The 26,770-nt window shown below is 55.9% G+C and overlaps 1 long non-coding RNA gene across 2 annotated transcripts in view; it reads left to right on the top strand.

Annotated features, from left to right (window-relative positions):
- LOC138994431 (uncharacterized) overlaps window positions 1-26,770 on the top strand; it is a 300,667-nt gene that overhangs the window by 78,220 nt on the left and 195,677 nt on the right. For both annotated transcript variants that reach the window (XR_011468433.1, XR_011468432.1), the window contains exon 2: window positions 19,597-19,680. This is a non-coding gene — a long non-coding RNA (uncharacterized lncRNA). The remainder of the gene's footprint in view (window positions 1-19,596; window positions 19,681-26,770) is intronic.

The following is a 26,770-nucleotide window of genomic DNA, read 5'->3' as shown; positions in this document are numbered from 1 at the left end:
TAGACCAGGTTTCTCCTGGATCCTTTGAGGAAGTTGATCACTTGTTGCTTATGGGATGTGAAGAAGGAGCATGAGGACAGGGCTGGGTGGGCATGAGCTGGCCGGAGGGAGAGTGTGCTCTCAGCATCCACAGAGCTGGTGTGACTTTGGGAACCTGGCCATGGCTGCAGCCAGCTCGTTTGTCTCATAAAGGTCAAATCCGGCTGTCGGAACAGCCAGCTGAGGCCTGCTTGTCATCTCACCCTTTGTTGCTAAAGGATCCGGTTCCCCAGAAAACAGAAATGTGGCCCCATGTGGCACGGTGTCCTCCTAGCGTTTCAATCATTTCTCCAGGCTTCCTGCGACCATGGTTTCTAACTAAACCAGGTAAACGATATGCGGATAGAATGGGATGCAGACAAGGGCGGGGCTCCCCCTGGGATCAGAATATCGCTGTCCCATGTCGCCTCCCTGTCCTTCACTTTTCTATGCTGCCTCTCTGCCCAGCCACGTCCCACATCCCACTTAACTCCTCCCGTCCCCAAGACGCACACGTGGAAGAGAGAGCCCAGACGCACAACCTCTCTGCCTTGTTCATGCCTCATCCTCACCTGGACCCTTTTCAGTCCATTTAAAAAAAGTTTATTGATTTCAGAAGGAAGGGAGAGGAAGAGATGGAAACATCAATGTTGAGAGAGAATCCTTGATTGGCTGCCTCCTGCACACCCCACACTGGGGATCGAGCCCACAACCCGGGCATGTGCCCTGTCCCAGAATCGAGCCGAGTGTCCTCCTGGTTCATAGGTTGACACTCAACCACTGAGTCACGCCGGCCGGGCTGTGGTTTGGTTTGTTTTTTCTAAGCCACTTGAGGGTAACTTACATGGGCCTTTACCTCTAAGCACATTGGTGTGTATTTCCTAAGAAGAAGTGTATGCTCGTCCGTAATTAGGTGTCAGTGTCTAATGAAAATTGTGTGGACGTCCAAGGAGAGTTCACCGAGCGCCTTTGTGAATTGACATTCATCGGATGTCATCTCCATCCACGCCTCGGGTTTGTCTGTTGATCCAGTAACGTCCTCAGTGACCCACTTTCCCTCCAGAGAAGAATCCCGTTGAGAGTCAGCTGTTGCATGGAGTTGTCGTGTCTCTTCAGCCTCCTTTAACCAGGAACATTTCTATGGACTTCCTTCTTCTTACGACGTGGACACTTTTAGAGAATCCATTCTCTCGCCTCCTCCATTTGGTCCATGGAGAATTTCTCATCCTGTGTTGGAGGTTTCCTGGTGATGAGGTTGAGGTTATGTGTCCGGACAGTAGGACAGGGGAGGGGGTGTCTGTCATAGCAGGTCGCATCTGGAGACAGCCAGTGTCTGCCTGTCTGCAATCGGTGATATTCATGTTGGCCACCTGTACAGGTGCGGTCTGGTTTCTCCAATGTAGGATTACTGCGTGTTTTTTCTCCGTTGCAACTCATGAGCAGCCTGTCAGGGGAACACTTTAAGGTCAGGCACAGATCCTCACCAACATTTCCTCCTGGAATTGGCACCGAGTGATGATTTTTGCCTGATCCAATCTGTACTGTGATGGTTGTAGGTGATTTTCCAACTCTGATGCTCTCTCAGCATATATCACTTGGTTCTTGGCATTCTGCTGTTAGCAAGAGACTCCCCTCTCCCCTGTTCATGTATAAATCTGTTCATTCACTGTTGGCATGGGCCCTTGAATGCCTAGTTATTAATTGGTCTGTAACTCACGAATTACTTAATTATGCTGATGCTCGTCACATCCCAGATTTGGCCAATGGGAGCTCCTTCAAACGGACTCCTGTGTCCGACACAAACACACATGCACTGTATTGTGAGCCTCTGGAAAGCTTGGAAGCCACTTGAGAATGCGTGAATGTTGTGATCCACGTGTGACAGTGACTCAGCGGCAGAGGAGAGAGAGATGGCTTGGTGTATGGGATGCTGTCCTGGGTCCCTTCACGCCACCTGCTAGGCAACACCTGTAATGCAAAGGTCTAAGGAACTCGGGAGTGTTGCCAGGTCACCCGTAGCTCTAGAGGTTCGCACTGGGAAAATCTTAACGCACCAGGCATATTGATGTTAAGCCCTCTCTTATCTTTGAGCCTCTTTACCAAACCACGTGTAAAGGTTGGAGGGGCTTAGTAGATCGACACCTACCCGTAACATTCACAGGAGAGGGATCAGATAGCAACCAGGTGGTGGAAACGAGTTTTTACCAGGATAATAAGTCTAGTGCTTTGGCATGGTGCGGGTTGGTGTGTACTTCGCCTCAAAGAAGCAGCTGTTTCTCAGCTTTGGCTGCTTGTTCCTGTGTAGGAATACAGGTGTGGGGTTACTCGAGCTTCTCATTTTTTTTCAGGACCATCCAGAAATCCAGATTGTTATGTAAAACCTTAACATCTCCCATCATTAATCTTATCATCTGATTCCCCCCACAAAAATGTGGAAGTACACACTTGAGGCTCCTGATGCACACGCTAGGTCTACGAGATGAGCCAGCCAGTTGCATGCCTTGTGGCAACTGTGACATAAAGGACAGAGGCGGGGAATCGATCACGGCCTTTCACGATGATGTACTTGGATGAGTCTGTGACTTCTTCTACAGGAGGAAATCTTTAGGGTTTGTCCTAAAGTTTCATTAAAAAACAAAACAAAACAAGGGCAGGCCCAGCGTGGCTCAGTGGTTGAGCATCCACCTCTGAACCAGAAGGTCATGGTTCAGTTCCCAGTCAGGGCACATGCCCGGGTTGCGGGCTCGATCCCCAGTCGGGGGCGTGCAGGAGGCAGCTGATGGATGATTCTCTCTCATCATTGAGGTTACTATCTCCCTCTCCCTTCTTCTCTGAAATCGATAAAAACATATTTAAAAAAAAATACACACAAAAAACAAGATATAAAACCCGTACGTATAAAAAAAAATCCAAGTCGTTTTCTTCCCACGGACATCCCGAGGGTGTGTGAGTGCCCTTCCCCGAGCAGCCCTTCCCCAGGGCTCACCTGGCCCAGTTTCCAGGCAGATGTGGTTCTGGGACTCGGTGTTGGGCGGTGATTTACGGTGTCTCTCCGGGACCGAACAGAGCCCGATTATAGTGACCACTGCCCCCTCGTTAACACACAGGCCCAGCCTGGCGGCCTACTCCCCCTCCCTGCCCCCCCAAGCCATTTCCAGGGGAAACATCTTCAGTTTGTGCACTTGGTCACGACTTCACAAATATTTCCACTGCGTCGCTCCCAAGAAAGCCGCTGCCTTATGAATTTTTGTTTTATGGCTTCGCTAAAGCAAATACGCTCTCCCAGCAGACAGGCGGTATTCCACTTGGGACAGATCTGCCTAGCGCTCTCTCCTCTGCGCCCCCCCCCCCGCCCCCTCTTTTTCCTTCTAAAGGAAAAGCCCAAGAAATGCCAACTTCTAACACGTCGCATTTTTCCAACGTGCGTGGGTTGTTTTCTGTGCTGCTTCTCACTACAGGCAGGTGAGTGGGACTTTGGGTTTGGAAGGTGCCCAAGCCCCACACGTCTGTTGGCCTACGAAACCCAGGAAAACCGATCGGGTTGAGTTTGGAAGAGACGGACCTATCCGTCCACACTGGATTCTTTGCTTCGATTCAGATCATCTCCCTGCCTCTTCTTTCTGGATAAATGAGGCCAAAGAAAGTCGATCTCATGATGGGCATGTCTTCAGTTCTTCTGACCCAAAGACGTTCTTCCCTCCCATAGGGCTGTCGTCAGAGGGCTCCCGTGACCCCGTAGGTCAGAGGGGTTTGCGTGGCGAAGCTCTCTGAACAGGGGTCCTCATCTCGGCCTTCTAATCCTCACCCTGAATTTCCCAGGGGGCCTTGGTGTCTCTTTCCAGCTCTGAACAGCACCCCTGCCTTTAGGAAAGCCAGCTCCTGGGGTCCCAAGGAGTCTCCGTCGGCCCCGGTGTCTGCAGATTCAGCCTCGAGGGGCACAGACCTGAAATGCAGTCGCTCCGGCCCGTGTTTACTTTTATTCCCAGCCGCATCTGGAGGCCAAAAAGCATAAATGCGTCGCCAAGCCTGACAACAGTGTACCGAGTTCGTACCTTAAGGAAAGGAGGTTGGGGGGGGGTGGGCGGGGAAGGAAGCCAATGATCTCGCGTGGTCGGGTGGATGGTGGATGGAGAAATGGATGGGCAGCCCATAAGCCCTGGTGTGGTTCTTACCATCTGCGCGGCCTGCCTGCCGACGGCGGAGGCGTGAGCGGCCCTGTTTGTCTTGGAGGGCTCACCCGCCCAGCGCGGTGGACTGTCCGTGGACGGACAGCCAGGCATCTTGTTAACCCGGCCGAGCCCGGGGGAGGGAACAAGGGCCGTTCAGAGGGGACGACCACCGCCCGGTGTGGGGAGGGTGGAGCGGGCGCCCGGCCGTGTTTACCATGGGGGCCGTGCCGTGGGTGGGCCGGTCCTCATGACGTCCTTGAGGCTTTAAAACGCGGTCATAAATCTGCCTCCGGTGGAACAGGGCTGGCATTTTCTTTCCCTTCCACAGCCGGGTTCTGTGTGACCAACCCCCCCAAAACAGTTGTTGTTTTTTAAACACAAGAAACCCCCTGCACTTGTTTGAAGAGTGTCCCTCTGTCCCCCGTTGGGGTGCAGCCCCTGGAAGGGTGTTGGAGGACTTGGTAGAGGCTGTTGTCTCCCCCTCGCACTGGGAAGGGATGTTGCTACTACCTCTTTGTGTTGTTACAGAGATCCTGCAGCGGTGTGGCAGCCCCCAGGGGCCGACACCCGGAGCTCTGGGTTCCACAGCTGGGCGGTCACCACAGATGTGCCGGGTGGGCCCGGAGTGCCCCGAGTGAGCACCAGCTCTAGCTGCCTGCTTCTCTGCCCTCGATCCAGCAGGAGCCAGGGGGGCCATTCTGGAGCCCGGGGGGGCGGGCGGGGACGTGCCGCCCGTGGCCACCTGCCAGGGCCCCTCTGACGGCAGAGAAATGTGCTGGGATGTCCTTTTCGCAGGCGGTTTGGCTCCCCGGTCCCTCACGTCTGAGGTGAGCCCGCCAAAGAAAAGGGCACTTTTTGTGGTCAGAGCCTGGGGCTTGGCCGGAGCCCTTGGACAGAGGGAATCTGCGTCTGGGGCAGGCGTGGCCCCCGCCGAGGAGAAAAACCCCCTGTCTGTGAGCAGCCGGCTGCCAGGCCTCCCGGCTCGGGGAACAGTGGACAACTGTTGGAGCCTTGGCCGGCCCCGCGCCCAGGTGTGCCCCGGCCGGGCAGGTGTGTCCTCCTATGAAAAGAGGCACGAGGGCCCCCGTGTGCGCGCCCCCCACCCCCCCCGCCCTCCTCCGCCGTCCCACGGAGAGCGTTCTGCACACTTGGGAGACACCCGCTTTGGGATCAGGGTGTGTCCCGTGGACCTGACCCTCCGCCGTCACGCAGGCGGCGGGTGTGGGGGCTCCTCCCTCCCCTCCCCCCCCTCCCTCCACCTTCACATTCGTTTTGCACACTGGGCAGTGACCCAGCCGGGCCGCCAGCCATCGGATCTGAAGGGCTCCCTGCTTTTCAGGGCAAATTTCCTGGCCCCTGGCCACGCTCGGCTTCTTGGTTATTTGGGCGGCGGCGTTCAAGGGTGTGAAACCAACTGGGCCAGAGAGGGAGGTTGGGGCTCAACCCAGGGAGGTGGGAGTCCCTTGTGGGGTGTGGGTGGGGAACACAGACAGGTCCCCAGCAGGGACCCCAAGAAGCAACCCCGCCTCGGAGATGCCAGTACTTTTCCATGGGCGGGCGGGGCCGGCAAGGGGAGAACTTGGAGCTCCAGTGACCTAGCAGCCCAGGGATTTTCCAGGTTTGCCCAAGGAAGGACTAGGAATCAGGAAGCTCCCATTTAATTTTTTTTTTTTTTAACATTGTAACCAGGCTCCCCTTGGGGTGAGACAGTGTTGAGTGGTCATGCTTGAGACCCTCATCAGTGCCTGCCCAGGATCCTAGTGGGCCGGGAGCGTGAAGTCTCCCGATGCGGCTTTCTGCCTTCTCCTGTAGCCTTGCTGGTTCTGGTTTATCCTTGGCTGCTTTCATAGAAGGGAAACTAAGGGTTGCCCTTTAGAATTCAGGCCTCATCGTGGGTCTCTCAGATGTACAACTCTGACCAGAGGTGCAGGATTCTGGTGCATTTATGTTAGACTAGAGGCCCGGTGCACGAATTTGTGCACAGGTGGGGTCCAGCTGGTCCACCCCAATAGGGCTGATCGGGGCCGGGAGGCGGGCCGCGGGTGATTGGCTGGCTGGCCCCGCCCCCTGGTCAAACTCCTGGTTGAACTCCCAGTCAAGGGGACAATTTGCATATTAGCCTTTTATTATATAGGGTGGGGAAAAAGACTCAGCTGGGTCATGGGTCCTGTTGATTGGCTGCTGTTCCTGCGGAGATGAGTAATTACGGGGGCATTTCTTTTAACCAAACACATGGAGTTTCAGTCCCCCGGCTCCTTGGCAGGACCCTCCGAGTCCTGGGCTGTGACTTGGTGCTTCACAAGGTACATCTCTAGTTCCTCCCCCTATGGGCTACTCCAGAGGTGCCCCTGGTCGCCTCCAAGGCTGCTCGGTGTTGGCTGGTGGGGGCCTCTTTCCTCAGGAGGCTCCCGGGGCTTCTGTGTTTTGTCACTCACCATGGCATCCCTTGAACTTGAGAGTCTGCTTTTGGTTATGAGTTTCGAGATGGCCACACGGTGGGAACTTTGGGCTTCCCTCCAGAGCCTTCTGGTTGAAAAGCCCAGCGGGTGTGAATGTCTGCACAGGAGGCCCAGGACAATTGGGGGGAGGTCATTATTTCCCCAGATAGGTGCAGTGTGTATCACCTAGAGCAGTGGTTCTCAACCTTCCTAATGCCGAGACCCTTTAATACAGTTCCTCATGTTGCGGTGACCCCCCAACCTTAAAATTATTTCCGTTGCTACTTCATAACTGTAATTTTGCCACTGTTATGAATCGTAAATATCTGATATGCAGGATGTATTTAGGCGACCCCTGTGAAAGGATCGTTCGATCCCCAAAGGGGTCGCGACCCACAGGTTGAGAACCGCTGACCTAGAGGGACCTGAGATAGTAGCCGGCCACACCCAGACATGACAGTAGGTAACACTGAGTCACCCGGAAAAGTGTTTCCCTTTTATAGCTCTTTCCCTTCTGATCAAAGCAGGAAGAATATCTCCGCTCGGCGCGTTAAGAGAGAAAACAAGCCATTCGCAGGCTCAGAGCCTTGGGAAAGCCACAAAGACAAATCTTTGATGATCTTTTTTTCTCATTGTATCTTCTATTCATGTCTAGTGACCCTGGATTCCATTTAAGATAAGGACACAGAGTTTCCTTTTAAAGTATGTTTACTTAAGTAAAACATGAAACCATGTTGAAAAATATTAAAAAAGCACACAATAGTCCAGGTCGCAGTGCGTCAAATATCACCAAAGCCTCAGGAAGCACTGAAAGGCGAACTCTGCCCCGAAGCCTGAGGTCTGAGCTGATGGTAGCCCAGGGATTCTCACCCAGGGAGGATTTTGCAACCCCCTCCCTCCGGGGGACACTCAACAGTAACATTTTGTTGTTGTTAATCTGCATCCGAAGATATTTTGCCATTGATTTTTAGAGACCTGTGGAAGAGAGAGGGAAAGACAGAGAGAAACATCCATGTGAGAGAAACACATCCATTGGTTGCCTCCTGCACTTGTCCTGACCAGGTCCCGGGCCGGGGAGGACCCTGCAACCAAGGCACGTGCCCTTGACCGGCATCGAACCCGGGACCCTTTGGTCTGCAGGCTGATGCTCTATCCACTGAGCCAAACCGGCTGGGGTGACAGTGACGTTTTTGACTGCCACGGCTGGGGGATGCTGCTGGCATCTCGTCAGTAGAGAGAGATCAGGGGAGCTGCTCAGCAGCCTAAGTGCACCCTCAGCCCTCTCCACAAGACTAGTCCAGCCCCAGAGGCCTCTAATGCTGAGGCTGGGGACCTGCTCTGGATAGGGGCTCCGGGGCTCCTGTCTCCCGCTCGTCCCCGCGCCTCCGCTGCGAGATGCAGATGCTGTCTGATTTCAGCTCACGCCAGGCGAGGGTGGAAGATGCTCACTGAGGAGGCTTCTAAGCCCCTTAGCGGTAGAAGTTACAGCCTCTCGTTCTCTCACTAAGCTCTGGACCATATCAAGTTCAACCTTGCCCGTTACTCATTTGGCGCAGCCTGGAGCCTGATGGTGGCAAACTGAACCCCTCGCTCCCCTCCCCGCCCGTCTTCCCACATACAGGACAGGAGACGAATCTCCATTCCCACCCGCAAGGGAGGAAGCTCGGGGGAGGTGTGATTTCTTAAGGTAAAACGCTGAGGGGTTTTCCGTGAAATCCAACAGCAGGAAAAGATGAGTCGGTTATGGGACCATGCCTTCCAGGGGTGTGTCCAGGCCAATAGGGGCAGTAAGACAGCCCTACACATTCTTATACTATAGACCCAGCTAGAAATTCACGGGGGCCACGAGAGTGTGGGGGGCTCCGCCAGCCAGGCGGGAGGAGGTGACTGCATGCCACGTGCACTGGAAACCTTTGGGGCTTCCGTGCACTGAAATTCCACCTGCTTCTTTCTGAAGCAGTGTGCCCATCTCTGCCCCAGTGATAAACTTGACCCTTCACCTCCATACAGTGATACAACGTGGCTTGCTTGTGTCCTGGTGTAGTGTGTGGCTCCAGAGCCTCCTTTGCTTTCCTCCCCACATCACCCAGCCTGCCTCCTGGGCTCATTGCACCCCCCGCCCGCCTCCTGGGCTCATTGCACCCCCCGCCCGCCTCCTGGGCTCATCGCACCCCCTGCCCGCCTCCTGGGCTCATCACACCCCCAGCCCTCCTCCTGGGCTCATTGCACCCCCAGCGCTCCTCCTGGGCTCATCGCACCCCCAGCCCGCCTCCTGGGCTCATCGCACCCCCAGCCCTCCTCCTGGGCTCATCGCACCCCCAGCGCTCCTCCTGGGCTCATTGCACCCCCAGCGCTCCTCCTGGGCTCATTGCACCCCCAGCCCTCCTCCTGGGCTCATTGCACCCCCAGTGCTCCTCCTGGGCTCATCGCATCCCCCAGCACTCCTCCTGGGCTCATCGCATCCCCCAGCCCTCCTCCTGGGCTCATTGCACCCCCCCAGCCCTCCTCCTGGGCTCATCGCATCCCCCAGCCCTCCTCCTGGGCTCATTGCACCCCCCCAGCCCTCCTCCTGGGCTCATCGCATCCCCCAGCCCTCCTCCTGGGCTCATCGCACCCCCAGCCCTCCTCCTGGGCTTATCGCATCCCCCGAAGCCCTCCTCCTGGGCTCATTGCACCCCCAGCCCTCCTCCTGGGCTCATTGCACCCCCAGCCCTCCTCCTGGGCTCATTGCACCCCCAGCCCTCCTCCTAGGTTAATCGCATCTGTCTACGGCTGGCGGGTGCGGAGCCCAAGTCCCAACAGGTCCCGGGTCTCATCAGGAGCCTGGAATGTGATGACTGAAGCTCATCACTGTCTCACCTCCGACTCTTCGTTTAAGGAAATGGTTCTGAAAATCACACTCCAAACACAGCCTAGACAGCAGTGGTAGCTCATCATGTGAGGAGCCGGGCTGGGTCCCCCTGGCTGCCCGATCCTGAGAGGGGCCTGTCACTTGGGACCAGGAGAGCCAAGTTCAACAACCTTCATATATATATATATATATATATATATATATATATATATATATATATATATATACTAGAGGCCCGATGCATGAAAATTCGTGCAAGAGTAGGTCTTCCTTCCCCTGGCTGCCGGCACCAGCTTTCCTCCGGCACCCAGACCCAGGTGGCTTCGCTCAGGCCCTGGCTTCCTCCGGGAGGACGTCCAGAATGACATCCGGTCTAATTAGCATATTAACCTTTTATTATTATAGATCAGGCCCTGGTCACAGCTTGCTCTCACATCAGCCATGCCTGGGAAGGCAGGCGTCATATTATGGGGCTTTAGCTGTTCCATTTACTATTTTAGCGTATCTGCACATTCTTTCCCGGTCTCGGTTAAATAACCTCTTCTCTGTTAGGGTTTTCTGATAAACTCAGAGAAACCCACAGCCATTGCCCACACATGGCCTCCACAAGTAAAATAATCAACCTTTCAGCTCACGGCTTGCCTTTCTCCTGAAATCACAGATCTCCGCCCCCGCCCCCACCCCAGCCTGGTTCTCATGTGTCCCCAGACATCCCAGGGAGACAGGAAGGAGGAGGAACGATGGTCCAGATTTTGCCGATGGCCATGATAACGGGTGTAAATGCAAGGTCGGGCCGTGCTGCCACCGGGCTCCCAGGAGGGCCTCTGGCCTGCCTGTCTGACTGTGAGCTCAGCCAAGCCCCTCCCGGCGGCCTCATTCTTACACGGCCTCTGCCAGGCTTTCTCACTTTCTCTCCTGGGCAATTCATCGATCACCTACCGCCTGCCGGCCCTGGGGTGTCTGTGCCTGATGCTCTTTTTACTGATGCTGTGAAAAGGGTTAAAAACCCTGGTGCCCAAGATGGTACAGCCACAAAGCGCCACCGTTGTTATTCATGCCCAGATAGGCCCGACACCCTTTTTTCCATGAAACCAAGTTAATCCCCTGGCAAGTGACCCTGCAGCCATGTCCCTCCTCACCTGCCCAGACACCCCCACCCCAGCACCAGGGAGGCGGGGCCGCCTTCTCCCCAGCCTCACTGTACACGTTGGACATACTACATACATATACTCTATAACATATAGCACATAATACAGAAATACATATATGACACAGCATTTAAATGCACATATTTAATCTATAACCTATCATCTATAGCACATAACATTCTTTAATCTATAATGTGCACATAGAATCCACTGTAATGCATGCCACAGAATAGGAGCTGCAGTTATTTTCATCATTGGTCCTACTAGGTTTTTGACCCTGGGGATCCGGGACCTGCCTTCTTGGCTCTGTATTTCCAGCACCGGGTGTAATGACTAGCACACAGTAGGTGCTCAATCCTCTCTGAAATATCCAGGCGGTGTGCAGGGATTTCAGGTGAGGTCTGTGTGCCCCTGCATCTTGTATTTTGTTGTGATAAGGCTTCTGGGAGGCTCTGGGGTGGTTTTCCCTAAGAAACCCCTCCTTCCCTTCTGGGGTGCGTGGTGGCTGCTGTTGGTGTCCACGAGGTGATGGGTGGTGTGTGTGCACGTCCATGCAAACCTCAGGCCTCACCCACTGCCGTCTGTCGTCATCCCTATGTGGTGGCGGTGGCCGCCGGGAGCCTGGAGAGGGAGCCGCCGTCCCCGGGCAGCCCTCCCGAGGGAGCACGGTTGTCTCTCCACAAAATGCTCTGGGACAGGGGCAGGCCCGTGTTGTCAGACGGAAAGTCGGCTGAACTCCGTCCTCAGATGAGCAGTGGCTGTGGAGCCGTGTGCCCTGTGACCCTGCTGAGCCGTGGAGGGACCTGGGTGTCTCCCTGGGAAGCAGCGCAGAGGACTGGGCAAGGCCCAGCCATCCACGCTCTGGGAAGGCAGGGTCCTGCATGAAAGTTGGCTAGAGAGGAGAAAGGGCTTTTAAACAAACACATGTATAGCATTTATTATGCTTCACTGTGTAAGGGCTTTCCCGATAGGAACTTATTTAACCCTCCCACAACCTTACGTGCAAGCTCCGTTGTTGCACACGTTGTTGACACACGAGGGAACTGAGGCACAGAGAAGTCCAAGGCTTAGAAATGGTGGAGGTGAGACTCACACTCCCAGGGCCCAGGCTGATTCTGGTTCTGCTGCTTTTGCGGAACAAGTTTGAGAACCATTGAGACTTTGGTCCCCACTGCCCCCTGACTCCTGAGTTTGCTGAAATAGTCCCTCCCGCAGTGGGTATTGGTTCAGCAAGCAGCCCTTCTCTGGGAGAGTGGGGCACCGGGCAGGGATGGGGAGGTAGACTGGTTAGGGCCTGGAAGGTTCTGCTGTGTGGCCCAGGGTGGAAGCTGGGAGCTGGGTGTAGGGAGAGGGGAGAAGGAAGGAAGAGCGGTCGTGCCAATGTCCTGGGGCCACTTCCCTCCTTCTCAGCCCGGGAGGCGGGAGCCTTGCTCCCCCAGCCTCACTCACTGCACAGCCATTAAGTGAGGGTTTGCCAATCACTAAATCAAAGCCCCTGAAAAATGAACCGGGCACCACACTGGCTCTTTCCGCCCTTTCTTGATTAAAACAAACAACATTGTGAAATGTCAACCTGTCAGTCGTGTGGAAAGTTTGGGGCATGGAAAGGCAATTACTCAAATGACTTTTTAAAAGTATGAGAATTTGCCTGGCTGAACGGTTTTTAATTAGTGCCCCGAGTTAACGTGAATACCTATTCATAGCTGCGCGCGCCGGGCGCGGGTGGGTTTAGGAAACATTTGGTATCTCTGGCAGAGGCAGCGTGTTGACCTGGCTGGCAAGGGGGCTGCCGGCCGCTTTCGAAAACAGAAGGGACATCGGGGTCCATGTGGCCCTCCCCCGAGGGGAAGGCGTGGGCCTGTGTAGCATCCTAGAGCTTTTCAAGTGTCGCTGCTGCCCAGGTGGTCTCTAGGGCTAAGGTCTCCCCAGATGGTTCCAACCCCCGCCCCCCCCAATCTGGTGAACAAGCCTTTCAGGGAATTCTTTGAAAAAAAAGAAGTTGCTTGGGGTCACACCATTTAAATTTACCTCCCTGGTTTTCTGTGATCTCATTTTTCCTTAAAATATCACTGGAAAAGTGTGTTTTGAGTTGAATAGTCCAGTTTCCATTGAAACATGGTGAAACGAACTCACGGGGGCCAAGGCTTGGTGTGAGGGCGGGGGACCCGGGCCCAGGGCACCTTCTGGGGGTCAGCCCTCTGCAGGTCGCAGGCCGCAGGTCGGGGGCAGCCTGCCCAGGGTTGCTCCCCATCTCTCTGTTGCTGATGGCCAGGGCACTGCATTTGGAAGGTGTCCCTGGAGGCAAAAATGTGGTTTTCAAGAGAAACCCTGATGGGCTTGTAAACTTTAGATTTTTTTTTTTTTAAGCACGGTGGGCGGGGCTCTGTCTTTAAGCTCAGGTTCCTTTGAGACAGGAAGATCCAGGGGTGAGCTCAAGGTCGGACCAAGGTCAGCAGCTCCACGTAGAGGTGGGCAAGACTTTTGAGAGGTCAGAGAGCACCAGGAGCTCCAGCTCTTCAGGCTCCGAGAGCTGAGAGAGCCTGGCCACCGTTGAGGTCTGCCACCTGCATTTATGGAGGGCCTTGGGCCAGAGAGCCTGCCAGAGTAGCTGGGCGTCTCTGATTAGTGATTTGTACGCTGTATGAGGCTCTAGGAATCCAAACACACGGGGTATATTGTCTACCCTAAGAGATGGTAAGATCTCCCGGGGGAGAGAGGGTAGCTAACCTACCCTCTCCGTCACCTTACGTTTAGTGCAGATGTGGGGTGCGGGCAGTAATACAGGTACGAGCCACTGCTGCAGGCTGGGAAGTCAAGTGACTTCTCACGGGACATGGGACTTGGGCTTCAAGGGCAGGTGCTGGGGAGAGGCAGCGCCGGGGTGGGTGTTGCAGGCATAGGGAGCACCAATGAGATCGCTCTGCAAGGTTGAGAGAGAAAGGAGGGGTCCTGAATGCAGGGGGCCTGAGGTTTCCGGCAGAAGACTGTGCAGAAGGCAGTAGGGAGCCCTCGCAGCTGTTGGCAGCGTGGGGCAGAGCTGATGGACACTTCAGCACCATAAGCCGGGCGGGCGATGCAGAGTGACTGGAACAGGCGAGTCGGAAGTCGAGGAGCCCAGGTGGGGAGTGATTGCAACCGTGGGAGTTGGGGTCCCTTTCAGCTTTTCCCCCTGGAGCCAGAGGAGCTTGGTGCCAATGAGGACTCCACTGCTTCCCAGCCCCATGACCTTGAGGAAGTTTTAAATCCTGCCGTGTGCCAATTACCGTATCTTTCACGCAGGGATACTGACATTCATTCATTCCATTCAACCGAGAGGGCGGCATCATGCAACACATTCTGTCCATACGATGGAGAACAAGACAGACACGCTCTCTGCACTCAGGGGTCTTGCTGTTATCACAGCCGTGGGGATGTACGAGGAGACTGGTCATGAGCTGTGTTAGCAGAGGAGCTGACAGAGGGAGGACTGCTCCTCTGGGTGACCAAGAGAGTGATGTCACATTCATGGACAGCCCGGCTGGCGTGGCTCAGTGGTTGAGCATCGACCTAGGAACCAGGAGGTCACAGTTCGATTCCTGATCAGGGCACAGGTCCAGGTTGCTGGCTCAGTCCCCAGTGGGGGCGTGCAGGAGGCAGCTGATCAATGATTCTCTCTCATCGATGTTTCTCTCTTCCCTCTCCCTTCCTCTCTGAGATAAAAATATTTTTTTTAAAAAAATTCACGAATTAGGGAGGTTCCGGGGGAGGGGGATAGATGGGGTTCCATTTGCATGGGACAGTTTGAGGTTGTTGGGAACCAGTGATCAGCCTGCCCCGCAGACCGCTGGCTTAGGAAAAAGGTCGGAGGCAGGGTCCGGGGAATCTTCAAGGACAAGGGGAAAGGGTGGGAATTCCGCTGGGCCGAGGACTGAGCCTTGGGGCCTCGTTCTGTGCTGGGCTCAGGAGGAAGGAGAGGAACCAAGGAAGCAGGGGCGGGGGGCGGGGGGTGGGGAGTGGCTGAGATCTGGCACTGGGTCTCAGGCTCCAGTCCACTCCCTCTTCTCTGAGCCCGGGGGGCACCGTGGGCCCTTCTTTCCGACGTGGCCTCTGCGGGCTGTAGCGTGGAGTCTGGCCTCCTTTTCCAGCCTGGCCTGGTGGAACCGGCTCCGGGGACGGGTCAGAAACGCGAATGCCACCACAGCCGGCTCCTGAGAATGGCACAGGCATTTGGAAAATGCCACGGAGCAGGTCCGTTCAACCCTGCGGCCTGCGGCCTGTCAGCTGGGTTGGGATTCTCGGTTAAGTTCACGGTTCAAGCCAATATTGACGGAATCCTTCCGTGGGAGTGGCTACTCTCCCGCCAGTGGGAGCTCCAGCCGCCTCTGGGTGTCTCTGTCCCGGGCTCACTCTGGGTCCCAGACACAGGGAGGTCCCCAGGGCACCCTGGCCGGATCTCACCTTGGACCCCAACTTTGGGTCAAACTGGCAGCTCTCTAATCCTGACTCCCAAACTGTTTCTGATTTCACAATTTTGTAACTCCTGTTTTAACCGTGTTTTTGTTATGAAAATGGCATTTATAGTTTTATTTCTAGTTCAAGATGATGAATGTCTATTTTATTTTTTACTACTTTTTAAATACGAGGGCATTTTTGAACAACGCCCGTGCACGGTCGTCATGCAAAAAATAAGAAAACAGATCACCCCTGAACTCACTACCCAGGGAGGACAACTTGTTAATAACCTTTTGCTTTCTCCTTCTGGGTTTGTTTTTAGAACATATTTTTAAAAAATAATAATTTCCTGGGTGGATCACCCTGGCATTGCATGTGGACAAGGCTGCCCGGGCCTCTGCACACCGCACAGCCTCGTTTCTCAGCCTGACCTTCATTGGCAGGGGCCTGCTGCGGCGTCCGCGCCAAATACCTCTGCCTGGGCCGGGGCTCTGTCCTCAGGCCCAGGACGCGAGCGCCCGGGCGGGGCTGACCCAGGAGTCTGGGCGGAAACTGTCTTTCCCAGGAAGGTGCAGGAAGAAAGAGGGGAAGAGCTTGCAGCCCTTTCTAGTGTTTGCTCTGGTTGATGCAGGATCCGTGCTTCATATCAGCTTGTCCTGGCATCACCGTCTCTGCCCTTGGGTGATCTCGCTGTTTAATGAGCAGAGGAGATGGGCACCAGTTCCTGTAAATAGCCTTGGGGGTGGGGGAGTTAGAGAGAGACAGACAGACAGACAGACAGAGACAGGGGGGGCAGGGGAAGAGAGAGACAGAGAGAGAGAGAGAGAGAGAGAGAGAGGTGTGTTTACAGAAATGTATATATGTGAGTGTTCTCCAAGTAAACATTTCAGAGTTGAGCCAGAATCATTAGGAGATAAATTGCAATCTGGGCATGTCAGTTTTTGCTTTTTTAAAATATCCTCACCCCGAGGATGTATTTATTGTTTTGTGTGTGTGGTGGTGGTGGTGGGGGGGGGGCGGGGGGGGGGGGCAGGGATTGATTCCAGAGAGAAAGAGAAATATCGATGCGAGAGAGGAACTTTCATTGGTTGCACCCTAACTGGGACCCTAACTGGCACGGGAGCCACCTGGCTGGGGCGGGCATGTCCGCTGTTCTGTTTGCTCTGCAGTGAGTTCATGCCAACCAATGAAGCCCTGGGTTTGGGGTTGGGATGCCCCAAGTTTTCTGTGGTGGAAAGTTATTTATTTCTCTATCTCGCTCTCCGTCGTCTCTCCTTTTGGTGCTTTATTTAATCTTAGTCGAGGTTGAGTGCTTTATGGGCAAGCACACTGGGCGATTGGTTTGTCTACACAGCAAACCGGGGTAGGGTGGGATGGAGAGGGGTGAGGAGAGGGAGAGGCGGGCAGCAGAGAAGGCCCCTCTCCGTCTCCCATCTCTCAGCAAGAAAATAAAAAAGATAAATAAACCCTAATCCTGACCGGGGGGCAAATGGCAATAAAGATCCAGGGTCATTTCCCCTGCTGATCCAGCCCTCGAATTCACTGTAGGAATTAGACAGTTCTATGGCTCTAATTTGCCAGATCAGATTGTATAATTACTTTTACGGGCCTGGGTGTGATGTGTGCTCCTGTTGATGCTGCAGGGGGCTGAGGGGTGTGTCTGGCCTCAGAGGTCCTGCCCAGCTGGGCTGTGCGTGGCTTCCACATGGGGAAGGCGGAGGGGGGCGGTGGCGAGCGCCTGCCTAGAGGCAGCACAGAAGCTGGTGGCAGAGCCAGGGTCAAAGGGCAGAGCAATGGGGGAGGGCAGTTAGGGGCAGGCCTTCGGGCTGGGGCAGGGGTCTCCCAGAAGGAACATGGGTGGGTATAGGGGGTCAGCGGGGACATTCACCAAAGTCTGAATGAAGGCTGGTGAGGTCAGAGACAGGAAATCGTCGGCAAGTTCAGGGATGAATGGTCATGCTCCTAACCTTGGGCACTTTTGTCTTCATGAGCCCCCAGCCCCCATAACACATGATGTTAAAAGTATATTTTATGGCTACAGTGGTAGAAGGATGAATCTCATCCAGGCTGCATTCATCGCTATACAGGCACTTCTGTGACAGTCACTTTATTACTTCTGATTATAGAAGAAATGAGAACATTCTTTTTTTTTTTAATCGTTATTGTTGAAAGTATTACACAGGTCCTCCTTTCCCTCCCATTAACCTTTTCCAGCCCGCTCCCGTCCCCCCTCCCCCCAGGCCCTCACCACCCCACTGTCTGTGTCCATGGGTTATGCATATGTGCATACAAGTTCATTGGTTGATCTTTTCCCACCCACCCTCCCCTGCCTTCCCTCTGAGGTTCAACAATTGAGAACATTCTTGCCCTGGCCCTTGGCTCAGGGGCTAGAGCAGGGGTGGGCAAACTTTTTGACTCGAGGGCCACAATGGGTTCTTAAACTGGACCGGAGGCCGGAACAAAAGCATGGATGGAGTGTTTGTGTGAACTAATATAAATTCAAAGTAAACATCATTACATAAAAGGGTACAGTCTTTTTTTTTTTTTAGTTTTATTCATTTCAAACGGGCCGGATCCGGCCTGTGGGCCGTAGTTTGCCCACGGCTGGGCTAGAGCGTCAGCCCAGACCTCAGAACCCTTGGGGCTGGGACCCAGGCTTCAGGAGGATTTTCCATCTGCCCGGGGGAAGGGGATGGCGACTTCAGTGAGTAGCCAAGTCTGAACCCTCACTCCCCTCCTGTCTTTCCCCCATCATAGGATTGACAGAAGCCCCTGCCAGTCCCCACCCATCCCATCCCCAGGGTCTGCTACTGATTGGTGGGTTGGGAAGTCCTGGTGGCTGGGTGAGTTTAGATGGACTTGTGTTAAATTTTCTATCGCCCCGGGAGGGTAAGGCTGCAATCACAGAGTTTATCGAATGCTTTGCACCTAATACAAGGGATGTGGGTTGGATCTGGGAGTGGCAGCAGGAATGGGAATCCATCCTGGTGTCGGTTCTGTTGGACTTGGAGAGTATCTTGTGGTTTTCCTTGCTTCTTTTGGAGGAGTTTTCTAGCATTTGCAAGCGGTCTAGGTAGGTTCCAAGTGTTGCATGGTTCATCGGAGCTAAAATTGTGGAGGCCCAGCCAGCGTGGCTCAGTGGTTGAGCATCGACCTATGAACCAGGAGGTCACGGTTTGATTCCCGGTCAGGGTGTATGCCCAGGTTGTGGGCTCGATCCCCAGTGTGGGGTGTGCAGGAGGCAGCTGATCCATGATTCTCATCATTGATGTTTCCATCTCTCTCTCCCTCTCCCTTCCTCTCTGAAATCAATAAAAATATATTTAAATAAAATAAAATGTAATTGTTGAGATCTTTGCCCTGCAGTCAAGAACCCTGCGTGGCATTTAAGGTCGGTTCTGGGGTCAGTCCGTGGGTATGGCAGAGGAAACTGACCCAGCCGACCTGTGTCCCTGGGATTGGTGGAGAGGGGGCCGGAGTTGATGGACGGGGTAGCCCAGAGTGCCAACCGGCCCTGTCCTCAGGAACTCTAGAAACCGGGGGAGCGATCCCCGCCCCGGCTGATGTGTGTGCGCCCAGTGAAGGAACAAAACGCCGCCCAAACAATCCTTCCTCTTGTGAGTGAAGGTTACGCGTTTTCTGTTTCAAATCTGATGGTATTGTCTTTCCCGTTCTCTTTCTTCTCTCTGTCTTCATTTGCCAAACGAAGGGTCCAGAGTGATTTCTTTGAGCCTAATGATGGGGAAGCTGAGACTGGGGCCATTATCTTTAAACACCTTTTGAAATGCGACCCTTCCTGGTGTCTGAATTGGGTTGGGGAGAGGTCGGATTTAAAGATTAAATATTTTAGCAGGAACAGCAACTGCGCTGATCACTCTGCGCATCTCCTCGGGAGTCACACGGATGGCGTGGCGTAGCCTTGCTCTCGAGAAACCCGTGTAAAGGAGCAGCGTTAACAAAAGCATAGCCGATATGTGCTGGGTGCAGGGGAGGGGTCAGGCACAGAGCTCGGCGCCCTCCAGGTGTTACCCCATTTAATGAATTCAGGCGCCATAAGATCAGAACATAGAGAAATTCAGAATCGTATCACAGTAGCCGCCTCGGAATAAAAGACTCCATAAAAACAGAACAACTCAGAACCGTGGCCAAAGATGATTTTGTAGTCAAGGTCCCTCGTGAATTTAAGTTTTGTTATAACTTGAAAGAAATCACTATCCCGTGTCATACCCATTTACATCTTAGTTATTCTGGGTCTAGTTTATTAGGGTTGTTCTAGGTCTAGTTCATTCGGGTGGAAACCCTGTATTTCTTGAAAGCAGCCCTCGGTGGCCGTGTCCACAGCTGATATGGGAAATGGACTTCTCCTTTATTCTCAATCAATGGTGTTTGTGTGTTTTCTGTACCGGAGAATCAGCAGCTGTAACCTCCCGTGTCCGTGGGAGGCCGTGTGACCCTCAGAGTCCTCTCCTCCGATGCTTTAAGCTGGAACATGACTTTCATGATCCCTGTTCCCTGAGGTCACGCTTTCCTTCTCTTTCCAGGTGACAGCAGAGGTTGGTGGCCAACCGGGGCAGGTGCTCCGAACCAAGAAAGGACGGGGAAGGAGGTGGCCCGGAGCACGCCAGGTAACGAGAGCAGCGCCGTTGCCCTGCTGCCGTCCTCGCTTCGGGGGTTATGTTCTTTCTGCAGCAGAATCCCCCACCCTGACATCCCCACCCCACCTGTGTGTAGCCCGGAGCAGAGACCGGCAGGCAGGAGCCGTCGGAGAAGGTCGAGGCTCAGCTTAAGGCGCCCTCCTAGTCAGCGTGATCCATCCTAGCCAGGCTGTGTTCTCGGGGCTCTTACTTAGAGGAACTTGTCACCTCTCACAGGTCGCTCACGTTGTACCCAGTCTACAGATGAGAAAACCAAGGTACAGTCCATGGCCCAAGGTCGTGGAGTTATTTAATGAGGGAGCCAGGGTTCACGCTGTGTTCTCTGTCCATTCCGAGTGACGATGCACGTTCTGGCTGCTCCCGCCACTTGGTCTTTGTACGCAGGGTCCAAAACAGGGGGTAGAGGTCTTGTGTTGTGCAGGGAGAGCCATCAGGTGGGTGGCTTGAAGCCTGCAGGTTTAGGAAATGGAGAAAGGTAGATTGTGCCTGCTGACCTTCAAGAGCTCAGAGACCGACTGTGGGATTAAAGGGGACCTCAGGGCTTCTGGAGCTTGGCGGACTGATGTCCGGTCCTAATAAGCGTGGTTTGGGCACAGGGCCACTTCCTGACAGCAAGGGCTGGACCTGCCCACAGCTGTCGAGGCCCCACCATCCCCAGCAGTCGCCCTTCTGGCTGGGAGTCTGGCTCCTGGGTACAGGTCAGTCCAGCCACGTACGTGGGCATGTTTGGAGGCAGCAAAGCGTCTCTGTTTCTCCTACGGAGCCTGGGCGAGGGGGTGCTGTGTGATGCAAAGCCGGGCTCTAGAACTGGGCAGGTTATGTGGCCAGTTTTCCAGTGTTGGTCCAGCACATGGGCAGAGGGTGGACCTCGAAGACCTGGGTTCAAATCCTACTTCCTCTGTTTCCTCCCTGGCTGGCTACAGACTGGTGACCTTGACTTCTCTGGACTTTGGGGTCCACATCTGTAAAATGGGGACAATAATGAAAACCCCTGCCGAGCTGTGACTTGAGAAGAGCCTGGCACAGTGCCTGGGACAGAGTACGCGTGCAGCAGATGTCGGGGTGGTGGTGTTTTTCTCATTCGTCTGGATATGATGTTGGTAAATTCCTCAGCCTCGGTTTTCTCATCTGTAAGATGGGATATTGGTACCCTGTGGTCAGGGGAGGCTGGGAGTTGAATGAGGTAACACAAGTCGTCTAGATCGGAACGGACGCCGTGTCTCTCTCTCAGTTCTCTCCCTCGTTTGCCTGATTCCACGTGGATCGTTTGAAGGGAGGTGGCTGGTGGTGTTCAGTCCTCCATCCACAAGAACACCAAGCCCTGGCAGTTACTCTACAGCCGTTTTCTGATTCGATCCCCATCTTCTACCAGCCACAACCCCCGCCCCCACCCCCACTCCCCGCCTTGGTCTTGACTCCCCGCAGCACCAGCTGGGATGCCCACCAAGGCTCCCCCATGTGGTTCAGTCTTTCTTAACCAAAGTACTTGTAGCTGTGTGCTCACAAGCCTCTGTCTCAAACTCATGTCACTTTCTGCTTAAAAACAAACCACCCCCAAACCTACCACCTCTCTCTGCTGTCTCAGTGACCGCGTCTCACTAGGCGCTCTGTCCTATCGCCCACCTCTTCCCTCGCCAGTGTGAGTCCTTTCAGCCCAGCTCACCTGCTGTGCATCCCACTCCCGAGCCTGGAACATCTCCCAAGCCTGGAACATTTCTGCGCCTGCCTCTGTGCTCGCCCCCTCCCCCCATGTTACCATCTGTGTGCCTCAGCTTCTCAGAAATCCCCCACAACCACAGGGCCCGTGGCACCAGCCGCTCCTTCACCCGGCATACCTCACCTGTGGGCCTCCGCCTGCCCTGTGGGGTTCGCTGCCCCAGCAGGTGCCTGGAGAGCGGGCGGGGAGGGGGATGGGCCTTGTTGTCTGTTGCTTGGGTTTCTGTGACCCCGTCCTTTCTCACTGCTCGTTTTACGGTCTTGGACAGACTCGGTGCTCAGACACCGCGTGGGTTACCTGGTGGGAGGATGGGCCCGCCGAGGAGAGGCGGTTGCTGACATGAGTCTGACCCTGCTGTCTGGGCGGGGTGACTGACAGGCTGTGTGCGGAGGAGGGGAGTTAACGAGTGACTCCCAGGGGATTTCCAGGCAACGGTGCGGGCATGGTCTTTCTGAAAACGGCACCATCAGGGAGCACCCAGTGCCCAAGTTTGGGGGCCTTCTCCATCTCTCACGCATAGACTGTGGCCAGGGCCGCCTTCTGCCCGTGACCTGCTCTGTAGGAAATGCTCGGAGAAAGACAGCGGGCAGAGCGGAGTCCCTACCTGGTGCTTCTCCCACATTTGAGTGTATTTCCCAATGACTGGGCCGAGCTCCTGGCCACGGGCTCCGCTGGGGACACTTCCCTACCCAGCGCCTTGCTCTCTTTTACCTCCCGACCCATGGCCCCGGGAGAGGGAGCCCGATGGTGGCCAGACGGCCGGGTCCACCTAGCAGTGGTCGTCATCGGTACTGTTCACACGACCAGCTTGCGTTGATTTCACATCCTTCCATCCAAAGGTCAGTCACTGTCACAGCCTTGTGCCCGGGGCGCCTGCATGAGGTCATGGGAGGAAGAGCTGTCTTTACGGACACACTCTTTCCCCGGGCCCATCCGTCATGTGTCGTGGCGGGAGGGAGAGGGGCTGTGGCTAAAATGATGACTGCGGCCGTGGCCATAGTTGGGAGTGAAGAGGCCGCCGGGGCCCTGGGAGGAGACAGTCCCGAGTCCCAGTTCTGAGCAGCGGGGGTGATGACCTCACCCGGGGATGGGAGCAGAGCTGTCCAGAGGCCTCGCAGACGGAACGTCCCCTCGGATGCAGATGTGAGTCACCGTGGCTCGTGTCCCTGCAGCGGCGCTGTCCCCAGCCTCCCACTGCACCCTGGGACATCGTGGCCACTGGTCAGGCCTGGTGACTCATTGGGTTTCTTGAGCCAGCCCTGGGGGTGGGCTCTCCCTTCTGGCATCTGCACCCTGGGTGTCATCGACGCCGCTGGGCTGGCCGCATGCTCAGAGGCGATGTGCAAAGACGTGCGTGGCAGGAAGGGCCCTGGCGCTCCGAGAGGGTCCGGCCAGAGCCCCGGCCACCGCGAGCGGACGTCAGCCTTCAGCTCGGAACGTCCTGGGGCTCCATGGAGCTCATCCAGCCCAAGGCCTGGCTTCCTGAGCCCCCGGGGTGATACACACCTGAGAGATGGGGGAGTAGACAAAGCCAGCCGGGGCGGTGGGACGGGGGGAGGCGCTCCCATCGCCCCATCTAGACAAGCCGAGTTCACCCAAAGGGCCAACGGCTGGCAGCGTGTCAGGTTTCCCGCCACGCCCAGCGCCAGCCTCTGCTGTCATCTGTCCTCCTCGGTTTTCATCTTCCGAGGATGGAAAGAGTGTCATCTCTTCTCCACCTGTCAGTCTCGGCCCGGCGGGGAGACCGCGGTGCCGGCCCCCCTGATGTCAGCCCTGTTTATCGTCTGGCTTAGACACCGGGAACGGGAGAGACTTGCTGAGGATTAAAAAGAAGAGGAAATCCCCACGCCGTTTCAGCGAGGCTTCCTTCTGGTGTTGAGGGCCCTGTGTCCTTTCTCTCCCCCTTCATCTCTCTTGGGAATGAGAACAGTTTGTAAAGGAGATCCTGAGTGAGTGAGGAAGGAAGGGTCCCCCAGGGGGCCAGGAGCCTCTGTTCCCAGGTGATGTTCACCCGTCGGAGGGACTCATCCTGAGAGCTGTGCCCCAGGGCTACCATGGGCGTCGTCTGGCCTGGTGGCCGGTCCTGCCTCTCACCTGACACTGGGAGTAGGGAAGCATGGGACTCAGTTTACCCACAGTCAGCCTCCGTCCTTCCCCGGAGTGATGAAGTGGACTATTGCTCTACAGTTGTGTCCTTTGGCTCATCAGATCTGGAACTTTCCACTTCAGTCTTTGTGTCCAAACAGGGGGTTGAGAAGGTGTGAGAGCTCTGTTTCTTTAGGGTAAATTTAAAAGGTGACACAGACCTCTCTCTCTCTCTGTCTCTCTGTCTCTGTCTCTGTCTCTGTCTCTGTCTCTCTCTTTCCATCTCCCTCTCCCCTTTCCCCCCCTCTCACATCTCTCCAGATTCCTCTTGGGACAGTGACTCACTGTCTCAGATGAAGGAGGGGTTGGTTAGGGGGAGAGGCAGAGGCTGGGTACCGGGGGTGCCGTTGGGTCTACACCGTGAGGGTCGGTTCCTCTGGGCCCAGCTGACCTGGAAACTGGGTGGTCGGAGGCAGGGACGTGAATGTCATCTGTGCGAACGAGCGGGTGTGCGAGGGCCGGCCTCCCCGTGGGTGACTCAGCCGGCAGCAAACTGTAACAGGGAAGTGACTCACTTTCAACCCTAAGCAAGAACTCCGAGGCCGGGCCGCCAGCACCTGTCTGGGCCGCGGTTAGTTATTAACGCCGCCAGTGAACGTGTCATGGGAACCGGACGCTGGCCTAGATCGCTGCGGGCAGCCTGGCTCTCCGCCGCCTGCAACACCTTCCACCGCCGGCCGTGGCTCCTCTCGGCCTGACCCAGACGCGGCGGAGCCCACGGTGCTCCTGGTGGTACAGCGTCCCCCAGGTGCCCCTTGAGGGTGCAGGGGATGCGGAAGGGGACAGAAAAACGGCTTGGCGAGGCGAAACCCGAGCTGCCAGATCAGCCCGAACCTGGGCATTCCAGGAGTGGGCCGAGAATGAGCTGGCCCTGCCCGCCCCGCCCCACACGCCCCCTCCAGGTGCTGGTTCCTGGGGCTCAATCAGGTCTGCAGGGAAGGCCTTGGGGCCCTGCTGGTCCACCTCCCACGGAGGCCTCTGACCTGGGCAACGTGAACTCCTGCCCCACTGACCTGGGGCTGGAGGAGGGGAGAGTCTTGCTCCATCTTCCCTGGCACTCACCGCCCACTCCCCGCGGCCGCTTCGGGCAGCTTAGAGCCGCGGGCCCAGCGCCGAGGGCCTCTGCGGGCACGCTGGGAAGTCTGGGGCCGGCTGGGGTGAGCTGTACATTCCCATCAGCTCTGCTGTGCCCTCTTCCTTGGGAAACACACAGGGGCGGCTTCCCCCCCAGATCCCAGAAGGCATGCTTCGCCGCTTTGGGGGAAGGCCCAGCCTGGGCCCAAGCCCTGTCCGCCCGGCCCGGTCCATGCCCTTCCACTCCCAGCCGCCGAGCAGGGGAGGGAGGCTGACTGAACAGGAAGAGGTGGGCGATTTAGCAGGTCAGGCTCCCCAGTGGCCACAAGGATGCCCAGCGCCCAGCGGGGAGAGGGGGGGCCACCCCCTGGTCCTTGCTGCCACCTAGGAAAAGCCCTGAAGTGCCGGCTGGTCTGCGGGAGGAGCACTGGACTGGCCACTGGGACGCCTACTCCCTGGGTGGCCCTCAGCAAGTCCTCGAGCCGCCCGCAGTCTCCCATCTGTGAAGTGGGAGTGAGGACACCGGCCCCGCTTACTCGGCAGGGTTGGTGGGAGGCCCGCTGAGATCACTGGGCACGTGAGGAGGCTCCGGGAGTGGGAAGGGCCACCCAGATCGGGGTTGAAACCCCGGGGTGCTTAGGGTGATTAGCAGCAAGCGGGGCCTGAGGTCTGTGCTCCTCCCGGAGGTGGCTTTACGGGCGCCCACCTGTGGCTTAAGAGCTTCTCGGGCCTCCCACAGCCGATAAGTCACCGCCTGGTGGGTGTGCTTCGTCTGGGCTCAGCCTGCACAGGCAGCCGCCTCGGCTGCGGCCCAGAATGGCTGCTCTGCCTCCTCTCTCTGCCTTTCCCGGTGGGCCGGGCAGGAGCCAAAATCGATCCCAGGGCCTCATCGTTTAGGTTTTCCCAAGGGACCCTCCACTGCCCATGCAGACACGCTGGCGGCTCCGAGTCCCTCTCTCAGTCGACATCATCGTGGGGCACTGAGTTAGGCGTCTCCTGTCATGTGATTTGTCCTGGTGGGTCACCTTCTTGCCATCCAAGAAGAGAGGGGCCCGTAGGCATGTCGGATCACCTCCCGCGGCGCAGGATGCGAAGGAGGTTCTGGACACACCATCACTGAGCGTACCATGTGTCCAACTCCTGGCTTATTTTCCTTGTAGTGTTCTGTGCATTCATGGAAGGGAGGCATGTTGAGATGTAAGGGGCGTCCCCATGGGGCAGTGAGCATGCGTGTGGAGCCTCTTCTATGCCCAGGCCTCGCCGAGTCGACTGGGCGCAGTCCTTGCTTGTAGTCGTAAAACCAAACTCTTTTTGACGAGCCAATCCCATCTCCCACCCAGACCCAGGGCCTCCCCCGAGTCTTTCCAGATGGGTGTCTCCTGCTCCCACCCTTCAGTGATGGAGACTTGATCTCTCCAGAGGTCACCCAGTCTAACACGTTGGCAACTCTTAATGGTTGGGAAGTTCATTCTTGTAGGGAGTCTCTGTCTGCCTCTGGAAACTTCCAGAAGGGATTGCTCTCCGGGACCTGGAAAGATCAAAGGAGACTTTGTGAAGTTGCTGGAACTTGCGAGGGGGTGAGTGGGGGTGGGGGTGGGGCGGGGGGCGTGGGGGGGTGTGGCAGGGGGAGACACCTTTCATGAACTGAATTCTAGTGGAACCCCAGGACCTGTGTCCACCTGGAACCTCAGGTGTGGCCTCCTTTAGGAAAAGGGTCCTTGCAGATGGAGTTTGGTCAGGATCCCATGGCAAGTCCTCGGAAGCGGAGCGGAGGGGAAGCAGATGCAGAGGAGAGGCCTTGTAAGGACGGAGGCTGAGGCTAGTGCTGCCCGGCTGAGGTGTGTGCAGAGGAGAGAGGACCCTTTGGCCGGGAAACGCGGCATCTTCGGAGCCCAGAAAGGTGCCAACCCTGGCTTCTCTGTCCGTTTGATCTGTCTCCACTAAACTGTCCGCCGTGTCTGCTTCTCTGTTTCTAGAAAGGGATCAGAAGTCCTTACCCCGCTCACCACCCTGCAAATACATGTGCGACATATGATGACAGAAGTCGTTACAAGAGGCGTACCATCAGAAAAATATCAAAAAAGGCAAGGGAAATAGTCAAGACCCATGCTCAGTTGTAGGACA

Source organism: Myotis yumanensis, unplaced genomic scaffold (assembly GCF_028538775.1).
Source record: "Myotis yumanensis isolate MYYU_CA2020_CCGP unplaced genomic scaffold, mMyoYum1.0.hap1 SCAF_16, whole genome shotgun sequence".
Classification (NCBI taxonomy): Eukaryota; Metazoa; Chordata; class Mammalia; order Chiroptera; family Vespertilionidae; genus Myotis; species Myotis yumanensis.
This window is presented reverse-complemented; position numbering and strand designations above follow the sequence as displayed.